This window comes from Ranitomeya imitator, chromosome 4 (genome assembly GCF_032444005.1).
Source record: "Ranitomeya imitator isolate aRanImi1 chromosome 4, aRanImi1.pri, whole genome shotgun sequence".
NCBI classification, from domain to species: Eukaryota; Metazoa; Chordata; class Amphibia; order Anura; family Dendrobatidae; genus Ranitomeya; species Ranitomeya imitator.
Genome location: NC_091285.1, coordinates 22,510,734 through 22,536,274, shown reverse-complemented (window position 1 = coordinate 22,536,274; position 25,541 = coordinate 22,510,734).

The following is a 25,541-nucleotide window of genomic DNA, read 5'->3' as shown; positions in this document are numbered from 1 at the left end:
ACATGTGCAGCTGTACAAGGGCTCAAGAGGTAAGGGAGCCACGAGCACCTTCAGAGCAGCGGGCAGCTTGTCACAGACATATACACAGACTTTACCAATGGGCTGTGGCTCACAGATCCTCGGGGGCGTGTCTATAAGCTGCTCTGCATTATTACCCTGTGAGTACCATCTATTAAAATAAGCACTGAATAAAAAGGTCTCTATCTCTGCAAGCTTAAGGTGGAGGTTTAGAAAAAAAACAACAGAATATTCAGGAGAGCAGAGGGCATACAATAGGATTAAAAACGGTCACTTTTGACCTGGTGACAGGTAAGTGGAAGTTCTGGAGTAGAAAATTAGGTGATGATGAATATTAATAAAGAAGCTGGACGAAGCTGGGAGAATGTATGTGTAAAATTTGTCGGGAGGAGTACAGAAGGGAATTAAGACAGAGGAAGAGAGATAATAGGATAAGATGGAAAGTATAAGTGATGCGGTGGTCACTTACTCCACAAATTGCTCCACATCCATGTAGATGAGTTATTTAGGACGTGGTTGCCTAGAACTGCACAAAGTACGGAGGAAGAGTATGAAAGTAATACACACTGAAGGAAGGGTTAAAATGAGCAGGGAGATGATGACAGAAAGAATATACATAGAGCGGAAATAATATCTGGCAGAGTACTCTTATAAGAGGTCATTTAATGTACTTCATAAATGTGAAACAAGCTTGTTGATATCATCTTCCTGTGCAGAGCTATGACGCCTTGAAGTTACAGGCCTAAAGCCTGAGGCTGCACTACTGAGACAGTCATCTGATCCCATTGTTTTGTCCTGGAATGTTGTGGACTACTGATAACATCTACATTAATATCTACATTCCCCAGCTGTCCCATAGAAAATTGTCCAAAAGAAAATTCATGGAGTGGTGGTGCGAAGGTTTGCCCGCCGATTTAGTTTAACGGGGCCCATTCTTGTAAATAGTGAGGGTCCCAGTAGTTGGACTGGGAGTTCTAACTTGGTAAAACCCCTTTGAGAAATATAAGGGGGTCTCCCAGTGGGCCTCAAGTCTATTAGAGTCGTGAATCAAGCGTTCCTCAACATTTAGGCTGGTGTCTTAGACCAATGGCTCACATTCAGTCAGGTCAACTCCTACATTTTGCTTGTATGTTGTTCGTGTTTCGGTGGATGTTCGCCAACTCATGCTATGGATAGTTAAAGATCAGAAACAATGCCTCAATTGTCCAGAGATTGCGTTTGATGCCATGCACCTCAATAGGCCTGAGCTACAATACTAAACACAACCTTTGGGTCACTATGGTGCAGTTTGTAGATATATATATGTTTGACATTGTTGAAACCATAACCCTAGGGCTCTTAGAAAGAAGTATTGTGGTCTTCAAAGAGACCCAACAGAAAGAAAAAATGGTTTAAAAAAATAAAATGTCCTTTACTGTACATTAGAAATGTGAAAACCGTGTTTTAATATCAAATTTCGGTGTTGAGATATCATCTCTAGAAGTTGTAGGCCCAAAGCCTACAGCCAGGTTCTGTCGACAACACTTCTGAGTACTGTTATCGTTGTCATGGGAACCATGCATTGATCCAAGTCACCAAATACATCTATTTTGTAGCGTATACATGTAACTGATACTAAACATGGTAGATAATTAGTAGTATTTGATTATTTGAGTCCGACCGTGACAGAAATCAGAAGGGTTGTGTTGTCCCGAGAATTTTTCTCAGGCTTTGGGCCTGTAACTTCTAGACATCATATCTCAAGATCAAAATAAGATATTGAAAAACAGTTTTCACATTCCCAAAGCACAAGATGGGAACTTCATGACTTCCATTGTAGTCCCTCAAGTTTCGAGGACAAAAAATAGTCATATATGGTGCGCCACTCTTGCCATGAAGCGTGACAGAATCCCTCCAAGGATGCTCATATGGCATATATGAATTTCCACTTTTAGAAAAATTGGGAGAGAATGACTACATTGTAGTCAGGCATCCACCTGATGCATGAGTCTGGTTTTATAAGGTAGTCCTAATTTAGAGGGACCCTCTTCAGCTAGTTTGAAATTTGCTTGAAAGTTCATGTGACAATGTGTTGTCCAAAGTGGAAAATCCCATTAATGAGCATATTTACTAACATTTAAGTATAAGGACATATAGGTCCTGTTGAGGACATCCAAGGCCAAGAACCTGCCAATAATACCCCTGTCCAAGCCCCAAAACATTCACTTTTTGGAATCCTCAAATTTAGAAAAAAAATGTGGGATAATTCTGGGAAATTTGGGGCATTTGGCAGGTATGAAAGAGGTTTTTGGGCCCTTGATATTAGACCTCATCCTGTTCCAAATTACTCAATATAACAGATGGGATCATGACCTTCGGCGCTAGATGGTCCCCTAAAAATCACTTAATACTTGCCAACAGTCCTCATTTTGCTAATATTTGGGATCGTAAGAAAGGTAGATATAGTAAAGTGGACATTTTGGCGGAGTTTACGAGGCTTTAAAGGGAACCTGTCACCCCCAAAATGGAAGGTGAGCTAAGCCCACCGGCATAAGGGGCTTACCTACAGCATTCTGGAATGCTGTAGATAAGCCCCCGATGTATCCTAAAAGATGAGAAAAAAGGTTAGATTATACTCACCCAGGGGCGTTCCCGGTCCCGGTCCGGTCCGATGGGCGTCGCGGTCAGGCGCCTCCTATCTTCATCAGATGACGTCCTCTTCTTCTCTTCATGCTTTGGCTCTGGCGCAGGCGTACTTTGTCTGCCCTGTTGAGGGCAGAGCAAGGTACTGCAGTGCGCAGGCACTGGGCCTCTCTGACCTTTCCCGGCACCTGCGCACTGCAGTACCTTGCTCTGCCCTCAACAGGGCAGACAAGGTACGCATACGCCGGAGCCAAAGCATGAAGAGAAGAAGAGGACGTCATCGGATGAAGATAGGAGGCGCCAGACCGCGACGCCCATCGGACCGGACCGGGAGCGCCCCTTGGTGAGTATAATCTAACCTTTTTTTCTCATCTTTTAGGATACATCGGGGGGCTTATCTACAGCATTCCAGAATGCTTTAGATAAGTCCCTGATGCCAGTGGGCTTACCTCACCTTCCCTTTTGTGGGTGACAGGTTCCCTTTAAAGGGACTTGTCACTTGCCATAAATATGTAATTTATTTCCCTGGTATAAATGCCGCTCTTCTCCTGAATCCGGCGATGTTTTGCTTTTGTTCATGCGCCTCTCCGTTCCTGAGATATGGCCCCCAGTATAAAACTCTAGTTTTGTTAGCGGAGTGTCATCATCTCTGCTCTGTGGGCGCGTAAATCAGGATCACGCCCCCTTGACTAAACTAGAGTTACGTATTAAGAACAGAAGGCCATATCTCAAGAATGCAAAGGCGTACAGACAAAAGAAAAACATCGCCAGATTCAGGAGAACAGCGGCATTTACACCACGTTAAAAAAAAAACAACTTACATATTTATTTAAATTTTCCAAATTTTGAATTAGCAATATATTTGCAGGCACAGTCATAATTTTTAGTCATTTGGTTCGAAGTTATGCATCGGTGTTATTGGAGATCGTAAGACCCTCTATAACTGGTGTTTTTACAGCTAATGACCCGTTCTGTAATTTGTCAAGTTCTTAAAGGGGTTTCTGTTCTTTAAGAATCCTGCTTGGTGCTTTTCTTCTCGCTTTTGTAGTGCGGGATGTGTTACTCATCAGGTACATCCACTTTTTTCTTTTTTTTAAAGAAATAATGTATGTTGCTAAGAGACACAACACTATAATAGAAGATTTGTGACACGCCTGAGTGATGTGACTTGAATCCTGTAAAGCGACAGATAATATTTACAGCAATCCAGGCACCAAACTCTCTCTCAATTATTAATCCACCTAAGATTTGTGCTTTTTTATTTCTTTGGAAGACGTATTGAGCTAATTCATACTGTCACATCCCGGCTTACAAATCTAACCAATAGTGTCTAGCTGGATATGCCGGGTATTTAAAGGAACAGTTTCACATTCTTTAAGGAGTAACAAAACTTTATTTATTTATTTTTTAAAATTAAAAAGTTATCAAACTTTGCAAATCACTTCATTAGGGAATTTGACTTTGTTCATGCAAAATAAAAAAAAATAAAAAAAATAACTGGCCTCTAAAAGACCAACTTTTCCCCACTGAAATCAGAGCGCACTCATTTGGAGTACAGATGATGGCAGTGATTGGCCAAAAAAAAAGTGATTTGAAAAGTTTCATAACTTTCCATGCTGGACAAAATTATTTAAAAAAAACAAAACAATAAAAGTTTAGTTACACCTTAAAGGCATTTTCCATCTCTTACTTTTTATTTATTCCTCTCCTATTTCCAATTTTCCTGTAGTAATATGTAATATAGATATTTATCAAGTCCTTTAAATTTCAGGGTCATTTCTGCAGGTTGAAGTCAAGTGACCACTAAGGTCGCCCTTTGTTCAATGCAACAAGGAAGTAGTCACCATAGTGTGAAGTCTGTGTTAAAGGGGTAGGCTCATGCAGGACATTTTGTTTATATGCCACGAAAGTGACCCTGTCTTGTGCAGACAGAAGCAAGCGAGGTGGCCGATCTTGTGTTCATCTAATGTCTTTTACGGTAGCAAACATGATCAACAATTTTTGGAGGTCAATGTAGAGTGCCAGATGTTTCCTTGAGATGAGTGCGGCTTCCGGAGGTGGCACCAGACATTTACGGCTTTCCCAGTGGAAAGTAGACACCCTTAAAGAGAACTTGTCTCCAGGTTTTCCCAATATAAGCTAAAGACGCCACTTTTAAATGCTCTACTATCACAATCCATTGACCTGACTCCCTCTTTATATACTTCTGCTATATGGCACGGTCCAGTCCAATGGGCATTTTTTCTCTTTTCTTGGCGCCTCTTCAATCCCTGCCGTTGTTGTACCCCTGACTTGATTTATGTGGATGATGTGTCATATGGCATCCACAGATCGCAGCTAATCTTGTGGAAGCTGAGTTCTGCGCAGTCACGCTTTGCCTAGTAGTGCACTAAATAGGGTGGGGAAAAGGGCACTTGCGCAGGCCTGCACTTTGACTCCAGATTCGCAGTGATCTGTGGATCATGTAGGATGTCGCACTTGTGTAGTATGCCGGACTGAGGGCATATATGAGACTGTTGAGTTCGGGACAGGAGACTGGTGATGAGAGAATAATAGAGTGTCTTCATAGGTTGAAATAATGATAAAATAGCTGATTACAGGTGACAAGGGCTTCAGAGTTGCACTTTTTTAACCTAAACACAGAGAAGTATTGAGTCCAACAAACGTTTTAAACTGGTCCAATGTTCACAGTTCAGATCGGACATGGGTCTCCTGTAGTGATGAGCGAGCGTGCTGGGAAAGATGTTATCTGAGCATGCTCGGGTGCTAACCGAGTATCTTCGGCGTGCTGGAAAAATATGTTTGAGTCCACACGGCTGCATGTCTCGCGGCTGTTTGACAGCCGCAACACCTGTTTGTTAGGCAATTCCTGCATGGGTTGAGGCTGTCGAACATCCGCGAGACATGCAGCCGCGTGGGACTCGAACATATTTTTCGAGCATGCCAAAGTCACTCAGTTAGCACCCGAGCATGCTCAGATAGCACCATATCCCAGCACGCTCGCTCATCACTACAGGAGACCCATGTCCAATCCGAACTGTGAACATTGGACCAGTTTAAAACGTTTGTAGGACTCAAAATTTCTCTGCGTTTAGGTTAAAAAAAAGTGCAACTCTGAAGCCCTTGTCACCTGTAATCAGCTATTTTATCATTATTTCAACCTATGAAGACACTCTATTATTCTCTGTTATCAGCCATTCAGACTAGAGACCTGCTGACTGTAGGGATGATCGACAGGACACGGAGGAAGAAAAATTAAAAAAAAAAACAGAACCAAGAGAACGCATAAAATAGACTTAAAAAAAAGGCGCAAACGAAAAGAAGAATTAGGCGTGTATAAAGGATAAAATGGAAAACAAAACAGGTGCAAATGCAATGGAGTTACAGGTTTAGTTTTTGGGACACTTATTTTCCCTCTTATTATTTATTTCTTCCTTTTTTTTTACCTTTTTGCATGTTCTCGTTCATATTTATAGTTTTAGCCGCCTGTTGGGAAATTGTTTTCCCCAATTTTGTAGTTAAAATTCACACTGTTGTACAATCTAGCAGCAGTGATGGCTGCCCCCCGTGATGCCTTAGAGACCACTCTGGAGCTAAACACTGTGAGCGACCTCCCATCTGTCATGCGTACTGCAAATAACTACTATTTCAATATCCCCCCTCCCCCCCCTCTCCGCCAGTGAGAGAATTACTACTCTTCGACATGCACTGCAGTCACAATGGATTCAAGAAGAAAAGACAGAGAGCTTTTCTCTCTGGCTGCAAAAACTTGGCCCCTAAGAGGGTCACGGACGTTCCTATTGTCAGAACGAGCTAACGCGCTTCGGCCCGTGCCCATTTCATCCGTTTAGATGGAAGCTGCAGGGAAGAGATGTTCTGTACCCCACGCCATCAAATCTAGGGCTGAAATTAAGGCCACTTTCACCCGGCAGGATTCTGCATTACAATTTGTATGCCAAAAAAAAAACAGGAAAGGAAAGTACACAGAGAAAAGGAGATAATGGGAATTTTGGACCCACTCCTGTTTTTATGCCTTACAAATCCGGACCAAAATACCAGCATGTAAAAGTGTCCGTGAAATTAGCTATAGAGGGAAAAAAAAAATAAACACATAAAGAAACAATAAAGTCAGAATAGTATAATAAATACTTTTAATATATAATAAATAACTAAAAGTAAAAAGAAAAAGTCATTAAAATAAATCACAAATCAATTATGTAATGTAAAATATACGATATTTATCTAAATAGATGGGGAAACGAAAAGCCAAGTTTCAGGACTATCAGTACTATTTGGCTAGAATTGTTGCCGCAGTTATTTTGAGCCAAATCCAGAGGTGGATTCATAAAAGATGGGAAATATTCTGACTTTGGCTCAAAAAGCTGCGTAAAAAATGCAAAGAAATTTTTTTGGTTGTCTTTTTTTTAATTTTTTTACAACTGTTTAAAACTGGCTCCAAAATGCAAGAAAAAGACTAGAATGAGAAAAAATAATATATATATATATATATATATATCTGGGATGGAAACTGACAGCTTGGAACCCCTGTGCAAAACATGTGTTTGGGCCCCCATGCACCCATTCCTTTATGGCAACCAAGCTGTAATATATATTATGCTGTATGTCCCTTATTATACAGTGCCTTCTCTTGCTATGTATAGTGCCATCCTTTATTACATAGTGCTCTTTCTTGTTATGTATAGTTCCGTCCCTTATTCCACAGTGCCCTCACTTGTTATGTATAGAGCTGTCCCTTATTACATAGTGTCCTCTCTAGTTATGTACAGCTTTGTCCCATACTACGCAGTGCCCTCACTTGTTATGTATAGTGCCGTCAATTATTACATAGTTCCCTCTTTTGCTATGTACAGCATCATCCCTTATTGCACAGTGCCCTCACTTGTTGGGTATAGTACCGTCACATATTACATAGTGCCCTCTCTTGTTATGTAAAGCATCTTCCCTTAGTACACTGCCCTCTCTTGTTATGTATAGTGCCATCCCTTATTACATAGTGCCCTCTCTAGTTATGTACAGCATTATCCCTTACATATCAGATTCTCATTATTTTTATTATTTTTAGCATTTTTATATTTCATCTTTATTACATACCGTCCACTCTTGTTAGAGTATATAATGCAATGACGGCTGATTGAGCATGGGAAAGCTTCTTTTCTGACGGAGGAGGCTGAAGAACTGGTCTTCTGGTCAGGCGCTGACGCATCAGCAGCCATTTTATATCTAACAAAAGAGGGCTATGTAATAAAGAAAGGGCATTGTGATTAACAAAAATATTTAGAGAGAGTACGCAATGTAAGGGACGGTACTACATATAACAAGACATGATCCTTTGTAATAATGGGACAGCACTGTACATAACAACAGAGGACGCTATGTAATAGGAGACCGCGCCATACATAACTACAGGGGATGACACGTAATACAGTAAGTAGGCCTTTCAGTAATAATGTCCCCCATACTGGGACACTTTCTGGGATAATGTCTCACAACTGTGCAACCTTCTTGGTATAATGTCTCAATCGTTTTGAGTAGTCACCAATCATTCATATGCGATTTTCACACTTACAGTCACATGCCGACTCGCTGCTCTTTCTAATTCTCTCAACATCCAGTGAAAAAGTGAGAGAAGCTCGTTGTCACATAACCGTAAGTATGGAAATCGCATATGAGTGATGTGTCCATGTGATGACTGCTGGAACCAGCAAGCAGAGCTGAATCACAACACTGAGGATATTACACGCTGTTAGGATTGGCTGCAGGGCTTCCTTTTATTACTAAAGGGATAGTTCAGGTTTGAGATGAAAGTCTTTAGTCACTCTAGGTGACTTCAGGCTCATGAATTCTCACAGCACATGCACTGCACAGTTTTAGGATTCTCCCTTGCCAATGGCAACAGTGGACGGTCATGTCAGCACAAGTTTGTGATTTGTATACTTCTGGCCACATTCCAACTAGACGTGTCTGGCTTCACTCAATTCATTTTCATTGAGTGAGGCCATGCATGTCTAGTCTGCACATGATCGCATGTATACAAATCATATAATTGCGGTTTCATGACCTCCCACTCTCACTGCCGCTACCAGAGATTCCTGACATTGTGCAGTGCGCGCTGTGAGAATTTAACAAGTTTGCAGTCACATAGAATGACTGTAGACTCGTCACAAACTTGGACAGTCCCTTTAATGTTCCTAACATAAATATAAAGATAGTAACCCTTAACTTGTCTGACAGCACAACACTTTATTACGTCACGTAATCGTATAACTTATGGATTGTTACATGTGTACAGGATCAGAACCAATAACAGCACAAGAATCCATCACCAGAACTACCAGCAGTAAAACTCTCATCAGTAAAACAGTACATCACAAGAACCACCATCAGTACAATAATACATCACCAGAACCACTATTAGTACATGGTACATCAATTGAAAAGTCAAGTCAGACCCATACACATTTGTATTGCAGAGTTGTTGCTATACATCATCAGACTGCAGACCTTACAGAAACCACAGTACCTTATAGATGACATTGCTTCTCATTGGAGTCGTTCTCTTTATTTTCTTCATCTTGTCCAGATGTCATGGTGACTTTTCTCATCCACAGCTCGTCTTTGCAGACTTCCATCTTCTCTGGTCTTGTGCAGACATCCCCACATGATACCCTTAAAAATAGCAGTACCATTATGATGAATAAATAATTGCTCATCCTTGTGTCGCCTGCACAAAATATGACTCACACAGTGTCCTTCTTATGGTATATGCCCTCCACATTGCTCTCTCCTTTCCATACTGGGCTCAATCTTCACACTGTCCTCTCACAGTGTCCCCTATACTGCCAAGTCTCTATACTACTTTCTCACACTTTGACTCACTGGCATACTATTCCCTCCTTGCTGTGGCCTCACACTGTCCCTCTATGCTGCCCCTATCCATACCGCCTCACATTTACCAGCCTCTATTCTGTACCCTCTCATATTTTTCTCATTCCTTACTGTCTCCTCACACTATTTCCCTCAATAGACTCCTGACACATTTCCCGCGCCCCATACTGTTTCCGCACGCATGCCTCCCTTGCTCCATATACTGTGTCTGCAGCCATCCCCCTCACTCCTCATATTGTGTCCACATACATTCCCCCACCTCTCCATACTGTGTGCACACTCTTCCCTCCCCCTCGCTCCCCATACTGTGTTCTCAAATTTACCCCCTCACTCCCCACACTCATTCTACCCTCTTGCTCCCTATATTGTGTCTGCACCCATCCCCCCTCATTTCCCATACTGTATCCACACTGCCCCCTCGCTCCACATATTGCGTGAGTACCCATCCCCCCTCGCTCCCCATACTGTGTGCTCAAATTTCTTTCCCCCTGCTTGCTCCCCATACTGTGTCCACTTATACTCCCTCCTCAGTTTAACTGCTGGCTCAGAAAATGGCAAATCACCAGTCTGGGGGTGACAAAATGCAGACACCTGGAAAACACCTCAGACCCCCGCATCAGGGGGCCCTATCGCATCCCCCTGCCGGCTGCTCTAGAGGCAAATGCACTGCCTAGATGCGTCCCTGCTGGAAGCATCTCTTTCACCCACTTACCACAGAAGCAGCATGATCATATTCAGGTGCTGGTCAATCGGCAACATGGCTAGAATAAACGTAAAAAAAAAAGTTATTTTGATGTCAGAGAGCTGAATTTTTCGTCAGTGTTTCCCAAAGATACCTGCCGTCCCATGTAAAACCAAAAAATTGATAAACTAAAGGCATTTTTTTCCAATACGGCGCCCAAAGGTCCAAGTTTATGTTGTAGTAAATGAGGAATTACTCCTGATGCAATCCCGGGAATTGAGGAAAACACTCAAAATTACCATTAAAGTCGACGCTGAAGCAGATCTATTCTTATTAAGCTATAAATTTTTAATCTGACTCCACTCACGCTCCGATCGCCATGTTTAGCATAAGTTCATTATAGTCGCTAGTGAGTATATTAATCCGCCCCGGCTGCCAACTGTTTGTAAAGGCTCCTATTGTTCCCCCATTGATAATATCGCCCTGGTGGACTGAGCTCGGAGCTAATCATGTATACAATGACTTACCTCCATTATTGTCGTGAACAGGAAAAATCCATCTTCTGGATTTACCCTTCTAATTTTGTCGGTTTCTAACCGTTTGTGCAGACACATGCACATTTGTGGCCTGCTGGAGGTCATTTTGCAGGGCTCTGGCAGTGCTCCTCCTGTTCCTCCTTGCAAAAAAGGCTGAGGTAGCGGTCCTGCTGCTGGGTTGTTGCCCTCCTACGGCCCCCTCCATGTCTCCTGGTGTACTGGCCTGTCTCCTAGTAGTGCCTCCAGCCTCTGGACACTACGCTGACAGACACAGCAAACCTTCTTGCCACAGCTCGCATTGATGTGCCATCCTGGATGAGCTGCACTGCCTGAGCCACTTGTGTGGGTTGTAGAGTCCGTCTCATGCTACCACGAGTGTGAAAGCACAACCAACATTCAAAAGTGACCAAAATACCAGCCAGAAAGCATTGGTACTGAGATGTGGTCTGTGGTCCCCACCTGCAGAACCGCTCCTTTATTGAGAGTGTCTTGATAATTGCCAATAATTTCCATCTGTTGTCTATTCCATTTGCACAACAGCATGAGAAATTGATTGTCAATCAGTGTTGCTTTGTAAGTGGACAGTTTGATTTCACAGAAGTTTGATTTACTTGGAATTATATTCTGTTGTTTAAGTGTTTCCTTTATTTTTGAGCAGTGTATATATATTGTATGTATATATATATATATTGGTCGGTAAAAATTGATGTACGGCTGCATGTTGCTGCTCGGCCATGATGCTCCAGTCGAGGGCGCAGTGTTTGTGCTGATAATAATACCAGAGGTGGTCTGGACTCTGCAGTTATGGAGTCAGCAGAGAAATGGTGACTTTCCTGCCCTCTGCTCCTTAGCACTCGGCCCCCCACTCTGTAAATTATGGGGTCTCCACTTCGTGGCTGAGTTGTTGCAGTTCGGGGGGAAGATTTAGGAAGAAAAAAATGTAATGAATGGGCTTATTACCCCGGTGGCTCCTATTACTGGACCGCGCTGGTATCAGGGAGCTCCGCACCACCGGCCAATCTGTCACAAATTAGTAAAAGCAGACGGCATGTGGAGGGAGGTGCGGAAGTTATATACCAGACAGATTAAAAACTGGGGGGTTAGGGGCCCGGATGTTATACAGTGGGGGGGTGAGGGGGCAGATGTTATACACTGGGGCAAGGGACTGGATGTCCTACACTGAGGGGCAAGGGACTGGATGTTATACACCAGGGGGCAAGAGGCTGGATGTTATACACCGGGGGTAATGGGGCTGAAGGAAAAATGGATTTCAGTGATTAAGACACATGTCCTGATACTTTCCCCCATACAGTGTATATGCATTATATGTACACTCAATGGCCAATTATTACAGTCATCCATCTCGTAACAATTAATTCTCCTTTGGCCTTCAGGAATTTGCTGTGGTGTAGATTCCATCATGTGTAGAAATCATTGCAGAGTAATATTGACCCATTTGGTCACAATCATTTGCTACATTGTTACTCCACATCCACCAGCCTGAGAGGAAAGAGTCATTTATCCACAGGTCACAGGTATCAGTGGATGTCTACATCATTACCCTAACAATAGGGAATGAGGGATGGAACACCTCCTGAGCTCCTTCCAGAGCCTGTCCCTGAACTCCTCTAATGCCCTATGTGGGTCCCTCCCCCCGCCACTGTCTCGAACCTTGTCCCTGTCACCTCACAATACCCTGGCTAGTGCACTGGCCGTCAAGGATGCTAGCCTCACCACTGTAGATGGTATAAACACAGGGGATAGTGACAAGCACGAGACAGACAAGGTAAATACACAAAACTTAGCTCCAGGCTCCGCTGTCAAGCTCCACACCACAGAGGATACTGGAAACAGGACCCCGAAATCCACAGAAGAAACAGATTCAGGGCTGACAACAGAAAGCTGCAACTCCAAGGCTGGTCTCCATAGAAAAGTCTATTACCAACAGTCAGCTGATGCATCAGGTGACTATTTAAAGGATGGTGGGAGTGGTCAACACCCGCATCAGATGACCAGCAAAAGTGCAGCTGCAAGCAGGGAAAACTGACATTAAACCTTGCTGGCTTGAAAGGAAAAAAGCTACATTTAAATTATAGCGGATCCAGAGCTGCCACGAATCCAAACCTGAATCGTGACATTGCCTCTAGGGAGTATTGCCAGTGTGAAACATGTAGATCAGGAGAGCAGATTGTCACTCATCACGTGTCACATCGGGGAGATCTATGTCCGACCCATAGATCTTAACAGCTAATTTACATATTAAGAAACACATGACTTTCTCTGGAATAAGACGTCAGAGTGCAGATATCAAGGTATCATTTTATTCAGATTCCTATGAACTATGTACTGTACATCTAATAGTAATGAATGAAGGTGATGACAACAAGGAATTAACCCTATGTCCTATCACATAGTAAGGAACTTAAAGGGCCGGCATCACAATTATCCTTATTGGAGCAATCATACAATATCCGTTATGATTTACATTGTTTATTTAATTATATATTCATGGCTTGACACATAACGGTAAGGGGCACAAAGTGGGACATAATTGTATGGGGCTCTAAGTGGGACATAACTGTAAGGCACACAAAGTGGGACATATTTGTAAGGGAGCCAAAACGACATAATTGTAAGGGGGCACAAAGTGGGGTATAACTGTAAGGGGACACAAAGTGGGACATAATTGTAAGGGGGCACAAAGTGGGAATTAATTGTATAATTGTAATGGGGCACAAAGTAGGACATAATTGTATTAGGGCACAAAATGGGACATAATTTTAATGGGGCACAAAGTGGGACATAGCAAAGCAGGAGTGGCTTCTGTATGGCAGCACGAAGGGGAGCACAAAGTTGTACATAATTGTAAAGGGGCCAAAAGAGACATGATTGCAAAGGGGCACAAAGTAAGACATAATTCTAAGGGGGCACAAAGTGGGACATAATTGTAAGGGGGCACAAAGTGGGACATAATTGTAAGGGGGCACAAAGTGGGACATAATTGTAAGGGGGCACAAACTGAAGCATAACTGTAAGAGGCACAAAGTGGGACATAACTGTAAGGGGGTACAAAGTGGGACTTAATTGTAAGGGGGCACAAAGTGGGATATAATTGTAAGGGGACTAAAGTGGGACATAATTGTAAGGGGGCACAAAGTAGGACATAATTGTATGGGGGCACAAAGTGGGACATAAATGTATCGGGGCACAAAGTGGGACATAGCAAAGCAGGTGTGACTTCGGCATGGCAGCATGAAGGGTGGCACAAAGTGGTACATAATTGTAAGGGGGTCAAAACAAGACATAATTGTACGGGGGCACAAAGTAAGATATAATTCTAAGGGCACAAAGTGGGACATAACTGTAAGGGAACACAACGTGGGACATAATTGTAAGGGGACACAACGTGGGATATATTTGTAAGGGGACACAAAGTGGAACATAATTGTAAAGGGGCACAAAGTGGGACATAATGGAAAGGGGCCACAAAGTGGGACATAATCCACCCACAATGGATAATGCTACAGGTCACCTCCTCCTCCTGTATAATGACTAATAACACCTCTATATACAGTAGATAACACAGGATCCACCATTCACAATAGGTGATGTCACAGCTCACCTCCTCTTCTTGTACAATAACTGATAACACCTCTATATACAGTAGATAACACAGGTTCCACCATTCACAATAAGTGATGTCACAGCTCACCTCCTCCCCCTGTACAATGACTGATAACACCTCTATATACAGTAGATAACACAGGATCCGCCATTCACAATAGGTGATGTCACAGCTCACCTCCTCCTCCTGTACAATGACTGATAACACCTCTATATACAGGAGATAACACAGGATCCACCATTCTCAATAGGTGATGTCACAGCTCACCTCCTCCTCCTGTACAATGACTGATAACATCTCTATATACAGTAGATCACACAGGATCCACCATTTACAATAGGTGATATCACAGCTCACCTCCTCCTCCTGTACAATGACTGATAAAACCTCTATATACAGTAGATAACACAGGATCCACCATACACAATAGGAGATGTCACAGCTCACCTCCTCCTCCTGTACAATGACTGATAACACCTCTATATACAGTAGATAACACAGGAGCCACCATTTACATAGGTAGGAACCACGTGTCTAATACTAGGCCTAGTGACCAGTGTGGGCATTGTAAGAATTTTGATTTTTTTTATTATAGTGAATAAAGCATAATAATAATAATGTGCCTCTTGCTTTGATATATGGGAAATCCTACTGATAATAGTCACATTTCTTGTATCCCCAGGAAAATTAAAGGCTGCCTATCATTTCATACTGCGATATCAAAAGTTTTCAATGGCGGCCAATGCTATAATTGATCCACGTGATATCAGTGTTCAATGACAAAACTGATGAAATTCTGTCAATTATAACAATTTGTGAAATTAAATTTATATTCATGTCTCCTGTTTTTTCCTATAATGACCCTTCATCTCTTTCTATTCCATTTATCTGTGGAATTAGTTAATGCGTCGTCTTTTCCCCCATGTTACTTTCTCCTAATGGTTCATAAAAGCAAAAAATAGCTCCAAAAACACTATTTACTTTAGGTGACCAAAGGTGCACTTTATATTACAGGGAACGCTGGTAATAGCTCTGAGGAATGGCAGCAATTTCGCTTGCATAAATAGGGTCTCGTAGTATGACCAGAATTTCTGTTTGTTTTTTAATAAAATACATTTGGTCACAAGAATTGAATTAAAGGGGACCTGTCATTTGCTACAAATATATTTATATTTTTACCTGGTGTAAATGCTGCTATTCTCCTGAATCCGGCGACGTCTTTCTTTTGTTCCTGCGCCTCTCCGTTCCTGAGATAGGACCGCTTCTTCCTTGTATGTAAAACTAACCTGGTTAGCTAAATGGGCGTGGTCCTCAACTCTTCCTTGTGGGCGTGGCCTTGACTCACAAAAAACTGGAATTACGTAGAGGGAAGAAGGGGCCATAACTCATGAACGGAGAGGCGCAGGAACAAAAGAAAAACATTGCCGGATTCAGGAGAATTGCTGCATTTACACCAGGTAAAAATAATACATATTTATTTAGGTCCTCTTAAAAAAAGATATTGCCTTAAAAGCAGCAATCTTCTCTTCTGATTGCAGTTAATCCCAGTGTTACTTCCCCCGTGTTTTGAAGGTGATGAAGAGTTATGAACATATAGATAGAAGTTTTTGATTAAATCATGGCCCTCTAATCAGATGCTGAAGTGCTTAGCAGGGGTGGCGCTATAATGACTACTAATTTATTTTCATGTACTAATTTTTTGTCTTAAAAATATCAAAAGAAACAGTAGTATTGGGATCTTAAAGGGAACCTGTCACCAGAATAAAAAGTGCAAATAACCAGCAGATGTGGGGTTAATTTGTAGTTTATTAGCCAGGAATGGGGGGGCTGTAACTGAGCCTCCAGCACTGACTGACAGCCAGCCCCAACCACTGTCAGTCAGAGATGGGGGCACAGTTACAGCCACTGCTCTGTACACTCCGAGCTGTGGCTAAACCAGTGCCTGCGTCACCCCATCACTGAAACTGGAACTCTGCAGCAGGGAATAAACTTTGTTTTCTTCCAGTAGCGTTCGGCTATGTGCATGTGCCGGGTAGAATAATAACGCTATTAACCTGCAGATAAACCACATATCTTCAGGTTAATAGCGTTTTTTCTGGTGCCAGGTTCCCTTTAAGAAAATCTCCAAATTCTGTATAATCAATAAAAACAGAGAGGAGACTGCAGGCAAGTAAGAGGGATAAAGGAAACCGCAGGCAGGTGAAAGACTTCCAGGAAACTGCAGGCAGACAGGTTGACAGAGACCGCAGACAGATGGCATAGTCCAGGAAACCATAGGCAAGCATGTAGGATGCTAGAAACTGCTGACAGGTAGGAGACATCCATGAGCCTACAGGCAAGCAGGCGGGCTGCTGGAAACCGCTGGCAGGTGGGAGACATCAAGGAGACCACCGGCAAGCAAGCGGGAGATGTCCAGGATACCACAGGCAAGCAGGTGGGATGCTCAAAACTATTGGCATGTGGGAGATGTGCAGGAGACCACAGGTAAGCAGGTAGGAGTCGTATAGGAGACCGCAAGCAGGCAATGAGGAGATGTCGAGGAGACCACAGGCAAGCAAGTTGGATGCTGGAAACCACTGGCAGGTGGGAGACTTCTTCTTTATCTTTCTTTATTTTTTTTATATAGCGCTAACATATTCCGCAGCGCTTTACAGTTTGCACACATTATCATTGCTGTCCCCAATGGGGCTCACAATCTATATTCCCTATCAGTATGTCCTTGGAATCCATCCAAAGACATCCAGGAGAGCACAGGCAAGCAGACAGGAGACCGCAAGCAGGTGAACAGGAGGTGTGTAGGAGACCACAGGCAAGCCGAGGGAATGCTGGAAACTGGTAGCAGGTGGGAGATGTTCAAGAAACCACAGGCAAGCAGCTGGGATGCTAGAAACCACTTACAGGTTAGAGACATGCAGGAGACCACAGGCAAGCAGGCAAGTGGGAGACTTCCAGGAGACCACAGGCAAGCAGGTGGAATGCTGTAAACCGCTTGCAGGTGGGAGACGTCCTGGAACCCACTGGCAACAGGCTGAAGATGTCCAGGAGACCACAGGCAAGTAGGCCGGATGTTGGAAAACCGCTAGCAGGTGGGAGACATCTAGACCACAAGCAGGCAAGTTGGAAACATCTAGGAGACTGCAGACAGCAACTGTGCAGGACAAGTTGTGTAGAGCAAGCCAGAGTCTAGCAATACCCACCCTTATGGTAATCTTCACCTCAGTCAAGGGGCGATCCTTATGATTATGAGGGAGCACCATTTATCAAACACCAAATGACCTAACAATGCGGGACATTTTATTGGTAGAATCAATGTTAAAGAAAGTCTTTTAATCCTGATAGATGAGGGTTACACCTTTGGATCCATGTATGCCTATCCTCCTGATAGATGAGGATCCCAAAAGTGGTTCCAATTCCTAACTACAATATTTGTCATATTGACATATTATTACGGGATCACCCCTTTAATGGACCCATTTTGGCTCCATCAGATCTTGCAAATTTGACAAAAGTTCTGATTTTGTTGAAACCATAGTGCAAAAGGGGCGAGGTGTAGCCAAGAAAAGGCATTCCTGTCTCTTTAAGGGCAGTGCTGGGTGTTACTTGGGGGCGGGGCTTAAATGTCACCATTAGAATATTAGTCTGTGTGGGCGTGGCCTGTACTCATGGGCGGGGTTTACAGGAGCATGGCATGCTAAGCCCACACCATTTTATTCCTAGGAGTTGGCCAGTACGATGCCCGGCTCTCCGGAGAGACAGACACACACTTTGGCCTTGCGCGGACCCAGCGTTGCCCATGTTATACACAGCTGGTAATACTCCCTGACAGAAATATACAGGATCTTATGACAAACTTCTGAGGAAGCCGCCTTCAAATCAAGTACAGTGGCAGAAAATCAATGCCCTCTGATTTCACTTATCTCTGATACTTTAGAAGCGGAGAACACGACACGAGCGGTTTCGCCGGAGCCCGGCTGAGCAAACCGTTAGCAATTTTAGCACAATGACGGCCGAAACATAAAAACCATCAAATCTTTCTGGAGTTTTATGTTCATAATTAAAATCTAGCGTTGCTGTGCAGCCGGAGAGCGGCATCCGAGAGCCACCGCTGGCAAATGTCTGCAGTAGCCCTGGATGGACATGTGCACCAGTGTCATAAGCGCTGCACTCTACAGCTTCACGGATGGTTTTATGGTCTAATTTTAAGAGGATGCCTTATGACTTGTGAGTCTCGGAGCTACGCACCCCCATTTACTGAGGTCACAAACAGGTCACGTTCCTTTCCAATCCATTGTCCTCCTCACGTTACTCCACTTGCCGTAAATCTGCACCTAGTAATGATGCCTCATTGTGCTCACAGTACCAGTAAGCTGCTGTCAGCAGGGACAAATTTATACTGGTGGAGCCCACATCTCATCATTGAGATCTGGACCCTGAACCATCAAAGTAGACAAATACATTAATGGCCAAAAGTGTTGGCACGCTTGAAATTGTTCCAGAAAATGAAGCATTCCCCCCAGAAAATGATTGCAATTACACATGTTTATTTCCTTTTGTCTGTATTGGAGCAAAAAAAAGAAAAAAAAAACAAATTGGACATAATTTCACAAAAAAGTCCAAAAATTGTTGGCACCTTTTCAAAATTGTGGGTAAATAACTTTGTTTCAAGCATGAGATGCCCATTCAAACTCACCTGTGGCAAGTAACAGGTGTGGGCAATATGAAAATCATACCTAAAACTAGATAAAAAGGAGAGAAGTTGACTCAATCATTGCATTCTGTGTCTGTGTGTACCACACTAAGCATAGAAAACAGAAAGAGCAGAAGAGAACTGTCTGAGGACTTGAGAACCAAAATTGTTGAAAAATATCAACAATCTCAAGGTTACAAGTCCATCTCCAGAGATCTGGAAGTTACTTTTTCCACGGTGCGCAACATAATCAAGAAGTTTACAACCCATGACACTGTAGCTAATCTACTTGGAAGTGGATGACAGAGAAAAATTGATGAAAGGTTTCAACGCAGGTTAGTCTGGATGATGGGTATGTAGCCCCAATCAAGTTCTAAAGAAATTCAAGCTGTCCTGCAGGCTCAGGGTACATCAGTGTCAGCGTGAACTGTCCATCCACATTTGACTGAAATTAAACGCTATGGCGGGGGACACAGGAGGATCCCACCGCTGACACAGAGACACAGTTTGCCAAAATGTACATGAGTAAGCCAAAATCCTTCTGGGAAAGCGTCTTGTGGACAGATGAGACCAAGATAGAGCTTTTTGGTAAAGCACATCATTCTACTGTTTACCAAAAATAATATGAGGACTACAAAGAAAAGAACACAATACAAACAGTCAAATATGGTGGAGGTTCAAAGATGTTTTGGGATTGTTTTGTTGCCTTTGGCATTGGGTGCCTTGACTGTGTGCAAGGCATTATGAAATCTGAAGATTACCAAAGGATTTGGGGTCACAATGTAGAGCCCAGTGTCAGAAAGCTGGATTTGCATCTTAGGTCAAACAGGACAATGATGCCAAACTTTCTTCAAGAAGCAGCCAGAAATGGATGAAAACAAAACCCTGGAGAGTTCTGAAGTGGCAGCAATAAGTCCGGATGTAAATCCCGTCGATCACCTGTGGAGAGATCTGAAAATTGCTGTTGGGAGAAGACGCCTTCACATATGAGAGACCTGGAGCAGTTTACAAAGGAAGAGTGGGGCAAAATCCCAGCTGAGAGGTGTAAGAAGCTTGTGGATGGTTATAGGAAACGATTGATTGCAGTTATTTATTCCAAAGGGTGTGCAACCAAATATTTAGTTGAGGGAGCCGACAATTTTGCCCAGACCCTATTTGGAGTTTTGTGTGAAATGATGTCCAATTTGCCTTTTTTTTAAATTATTTTTATGTTGTTCCAATATACACAAAGGAAATGAAAACATGTATAACAAAACGTGTGTAATTGTTTTGTTTTTTGCTTTTTTTTTTGGTGCCTTATTGGCATTTAGGGCACATGCTTTGGTTACAGATGAACCATCCTTTAGAAGAGAGTGCCACACTCATACATAGACACCTCTCCATCTCTTCTCAGCCACATAGGATATTGAAATGCTTAGTAAAAGTTTTGTTTGATGTCACATCACTATATCTTATTACCCTGGCTAAGGGGGAAAAAATGATTTTTTTTATGTCTTTTTGGCTTTCAGACAGCGCCTATGGCACATGCTTCGGTTACAGATGAGCCATCTTTGAGGAGAGAGTGCCACACGCATGCATGGCCACCTCTCCATTTTTTCTCGGCAATATTGGATCACTAAATGCTTAGGAATAGATTACTTTGGTACCATATCTCTATATCTTATTACCTTGGCTAGTGTAAAGTGTATTTTGGTGCCTTCTCGGCACTCTTCACCCATGGCACATACTGTACATGCATCCTTTAGATGAGAGTGCCACATACTTCCATGGTCACCTCTCCATCTCTTCTTGTCAATATAGGATCATCCAAAGTTTTGCAGAAGTTCAGTTTTCTGCTATATCCCTACATCTTATTACCCTGGATAAGGATCAAAGTTTTTTTGGGGGGGTTTTGTGCCTTCTTGGCACTCAGGGCACATGTTTTGGTTGCACAGGAGCCATCCTTCAAAAGAGAGTGCCACACGCATGCATGACCACCTCTCCATCTCTTCTCTGTTACATAGAATATCTAAATGCTTAGGAAAAGTTTTGTTTGCTACCATATACCTATATCTTATTAGGGATAAATATGATTTTTTTGGGGGTGTCTTTTTGGGACCCAGCACCTAGTGCACGTTTCGTTTACGGTTGAGCCATCTGTGAGAAGGAGTGCCACACAAATGCATTGCCACCTATCCATGTCTTCTTGGCTCACAGGATCATCAAGCACTTAGCAAAAGTTCAATTTGCTCCTATATCCCTACATATGTAGCGCAGCGAGGATCGGTAGCCGCGGCCAAGGCACTCGTGTCCACCTCCTCCTGCAACCCTGGTGCACTATATGAACATCTTATCTGTTTCGTCCTACGTCGCCACACCCAGCCGGAACGCCGCAGTCCTGATCAGCGAGTCTCTCTACTCGCTCAGCCGTTCCGCGTCCTATTTCTTCCACTATTGGCGCCTTGGATGTACCGTTTGGGACCCCCACTAGTCCCACCCCAGATTAAGTCCATTAGCAAGCTCTCGAGTTTCATGACTCGGCACCCGCCTCGCGGAAGGTCGCTCAGTCTCATCGGTAATTCTCTTCAGCATCTCGCTATCCATCTCTCCAGTCTCCTCTATCTACAACTCGAACTACACTATATCTACAGGAAGCAGTCCTTTCCCTATAGCTAATCCCCTCCCACTATTGGCTAGTCCCAAACATTAACACCGTCTTACCCTAATGTCACTACCTAAGCTATAGTCAACTATCTTATCCAACCTGGTTGTACTAAGCCCAAAACTATACGTCCCTACATTACCTATCTTATCACATCCTAAACTCTAATACATTAAGGTACCTTCACACTGAGTGACTTAACAACGATATCGCTAGCGATCCGTGACGTTGCAGCATCCTGGATAGCGATATCGTTGTGTTTGACAGGCAGCAGCGATCTGGATCCTGCTGTGACATCGCTGGTCGGAGCTAGAAGGCCAGAACTTTATTTCGTCGCTGGATCTCCCGCTGACATCCCTGAATCGGCGTGTATCACGCCGAGTCAGCGATGTCTTCACTGGTAACCAGGGTAAACATCGGGTTACTAAGCGCAGGGCTGCGCTTAGTAACCTGATATTTACCCTGGTTACCAGTGTAAATGTAAAAAAAAAACAAACACTACATACTTACATTCCGGTGTCTGTCGCGTCCCCCGGCGTTCTGCTTCCCTGCACTGTTAGCGTCGGCCGGCCGTAAAGCAGAGCACAGCGGTGACATCACCGCTCTGCTTTACGGCTGGCGCTTAGACAGTGCAGGGAAGCAGAACGCCGGGGGACGCGACAGACACCGGAATGTAAGTATGTAGTGTTTGTTTTTTTTACATTTACACTGGTAACCAGGGTAAACATCGGGTTACTAAGCGCGGCCCTGCGCTTAGTAACCCGATGTTTATCCTGGTTACCCGGGGACTTCGGCATCGTTGGTCGCTGGAGAGCTGTCTGTGTGACAGCTCTCCAGCGACCACACAGCGACGCTGCAGCGATCGACATCGTTGTCTAGATCGCTGCAGCGTCGCTTAATGTGACGGTACCTTTAGTGTTACTAACAGTTTATTTTAGTTTACATATCCCTATATCTTATTACCCTTGGCTAGGGCAGAGAGGGTGTTCAGTGCCTCCTTGGCACATAGCACCCAGGTCCCATGCCTGACCCCAAAGTGGGAAATTAATCTCCATGTAGAGCATAAAGATATTAGAGGTCCAAGTGTACGTGTTTTTTGGGGTCCCTTGCAGTACTCCGCACCTGATATTAAGATGTAGTCCACTATTGAAGATTAGCGCCACCCTTGGAGAAAATTATATTATGTTATGAGAATTTCCAAAATAAAACCTTCCAACTATATTAAGAAATTCTAATTTCCTCCTTTTTTTTTCTTGTGGTTTTTTTTATTACTTTTCAACAGGGAAAAATTGGTAATTTTTCAAGTTAATGGACCAGAGCTGTAATACCAGAACCAGCCACAGAAAAGAGTGGCGCTGTTTCTGTTTTTTTTTTTTTTTTTTTTTAAATTATGTGTCTAAACATTATAATTCCAGACTGGGGGTTTTGCTCTGTCCAATAATTTAGTAGTTGTGTCTAATCATGTGAATTCTGCTGGAAATGGATTTCTTTTCTATGTGTATTCAAATTCTATGTATTTCTGTTACGGCATAGCTGGCATTTTCCAGGAAGAAAAAGGCTGAAGTTCCCCCTCGGCTGCTGCGTTCCATCACCTGCCAGCGTGCGGCATCCGTCCATCCCGACCGGTGACGACCACGAGTCCGACGATCACATTCACTTACTCTCGATATTAATTCCCCGCTGAATGTCGGCTTTGATAAATGAGAGTATGGTCACAGCGGAAGCTTCCGCCTCTAAACTGCTGTTTGTTCTCATTTTTTTTTCCCCAAGACAATGCCTCAGGGTGGTACGCAGTCCTATGTAAATATTGCTTAAAGGGGAATTGTTGACAGAAAATGATATATTGTCCTAAATCTGTTTTTTTTGTGTGTGTTTTATGCATCTTTTTAATTTTTGGCAATCTTTTTTCCATATCGCAAACTGTATTAAAAAAAATATATATATTACTTAGTAATCTTACAAGTTTCCTACTGGCCATAGGGGATTTATTAGAAACATATTTCCTGTTCTTTCAGGAAAAGATTTCAGCAGTCTCATTATGATCAGAGCCGAAATTATAATGACCGATAACACCTCTATACACAGCTGATGACTCACCATAAGAAATGTCACAGCTCACCTCCTGTATCACAGTATCCACCATTCACAATAGGTGATATCACAGCTCACCTCCTCCTCCTGTACAATGACTGATAACACCTCTATATACAGTAGATAACACAGAATCCACCATTCATAATAGGTGATCTCACAGCTCACCTCCTCCTCCTGTACAATGACTGATAACACCTCTATATACAGTAGATAACACAGAATCCACCATTCACAATAGGTGATGTCACAGCTCACCTCCTCCTCCTGTACAATGACTGATAACACCTCTTTATACAGTAGATAACACAGGATCCACCATTCACAATAGGTGATGTCACAGCTCACCTCCTCCTCCTCCTGTACAATGACTGATAACACCTCTATATACAGTAGATAACACAGGATCCACTATTCACAATAGGTGATATTACAGCTCACCTCCTCCTCCTGTACAATGACTGATAACACATCTATATACAGTAGATAACACAGTATCCACTATTCACAACAGGTGATATCACAGCTCACCTCCTCCTCCTGTACAATGACTGATAACACCTCTATATACAGTAGATATCACAGTATCCACCATTCACAATAGGTGATATCACAGCTCACCTCCTCCTCCTGTACAATGACTGATAACACATCTATATACAGTAGATAACACAGTATCCACTATTCACAACAGGTGATATCACAGCTCACCTCCTCCCCGTCCTGTACAATCACTGATAACACCTCTATATACAGTAGATAACACAGGATCCACCATTCACAATAGGTGATGTCACAGCTCACCTCCTCCTCCTGTACACTGACTGATAACACCTCTATATACAGTAGATAACGCAGTATCCACCATTCACAATAAGTGATGTCACATCTCACCTTCTCCCCTCACTGTATGACTGATAACACCTCTATATACAGAGCTGATCACATAGGAACCACCAATCATAATTATATCTCCTCCTCCTTTCACAATGACCTTTGCACACGCTCATTAGATGCTTCAATACAAAAGATAGGGGGAGGGGCTTGTTCAGTGCTGGTAATGTACATGTGCATTTCCTAAAACAACAGGAAGTCAGAGTCTAAAATAGCCCCAGTGGCCGGTGTGAGAATTGCAAGCTTTCTATTTTTATTTTGAATGCAGATTGTCGTAGTTAAAAAAAAAGAAGAAACTCAAAATTAAATAAAAAAAGTAATAAAAAAATTAAACCAGGTCGTTTTCTGAAGATAGCTTCTCTTACTGTAAAATGAAAAAAATAGTGCCGCTGACTACGTCCTGCTCACACAGCTGACCACACATGTGACATACTCATATATGAAGACCTCCAGACTGTGTATGGGGGTGTCGTAACTGATAACTGTCCGACGACCGATGTCTATCATGTGAGTCCCCTGTGGTTACTTGTTTTGCCCCCGTATGTCGGAATGTTCCGTATTAGCCGCTAATGTGTACAGAACAGCGGGGACTAAAAATGCATCATGTTTATTTCATGAGTGCCACTCGGGGGGTAGTCGGTAAACTGTCAGGTCCGCGGCAAACACGTGTCAAGGGTCTTATAGCAGAGAGGGAAAGTGGTTTTCTATTTACAGCAACATTCGAGCTCAAAAGCAGAATTTACTGCGTGTGACGGATGACTCTGATGACTCTGACTCGCTGGAACTGTCGACTTTTATAAGAATACAATCAACGCCAGCGTTAAAAATAGAGGAGACAG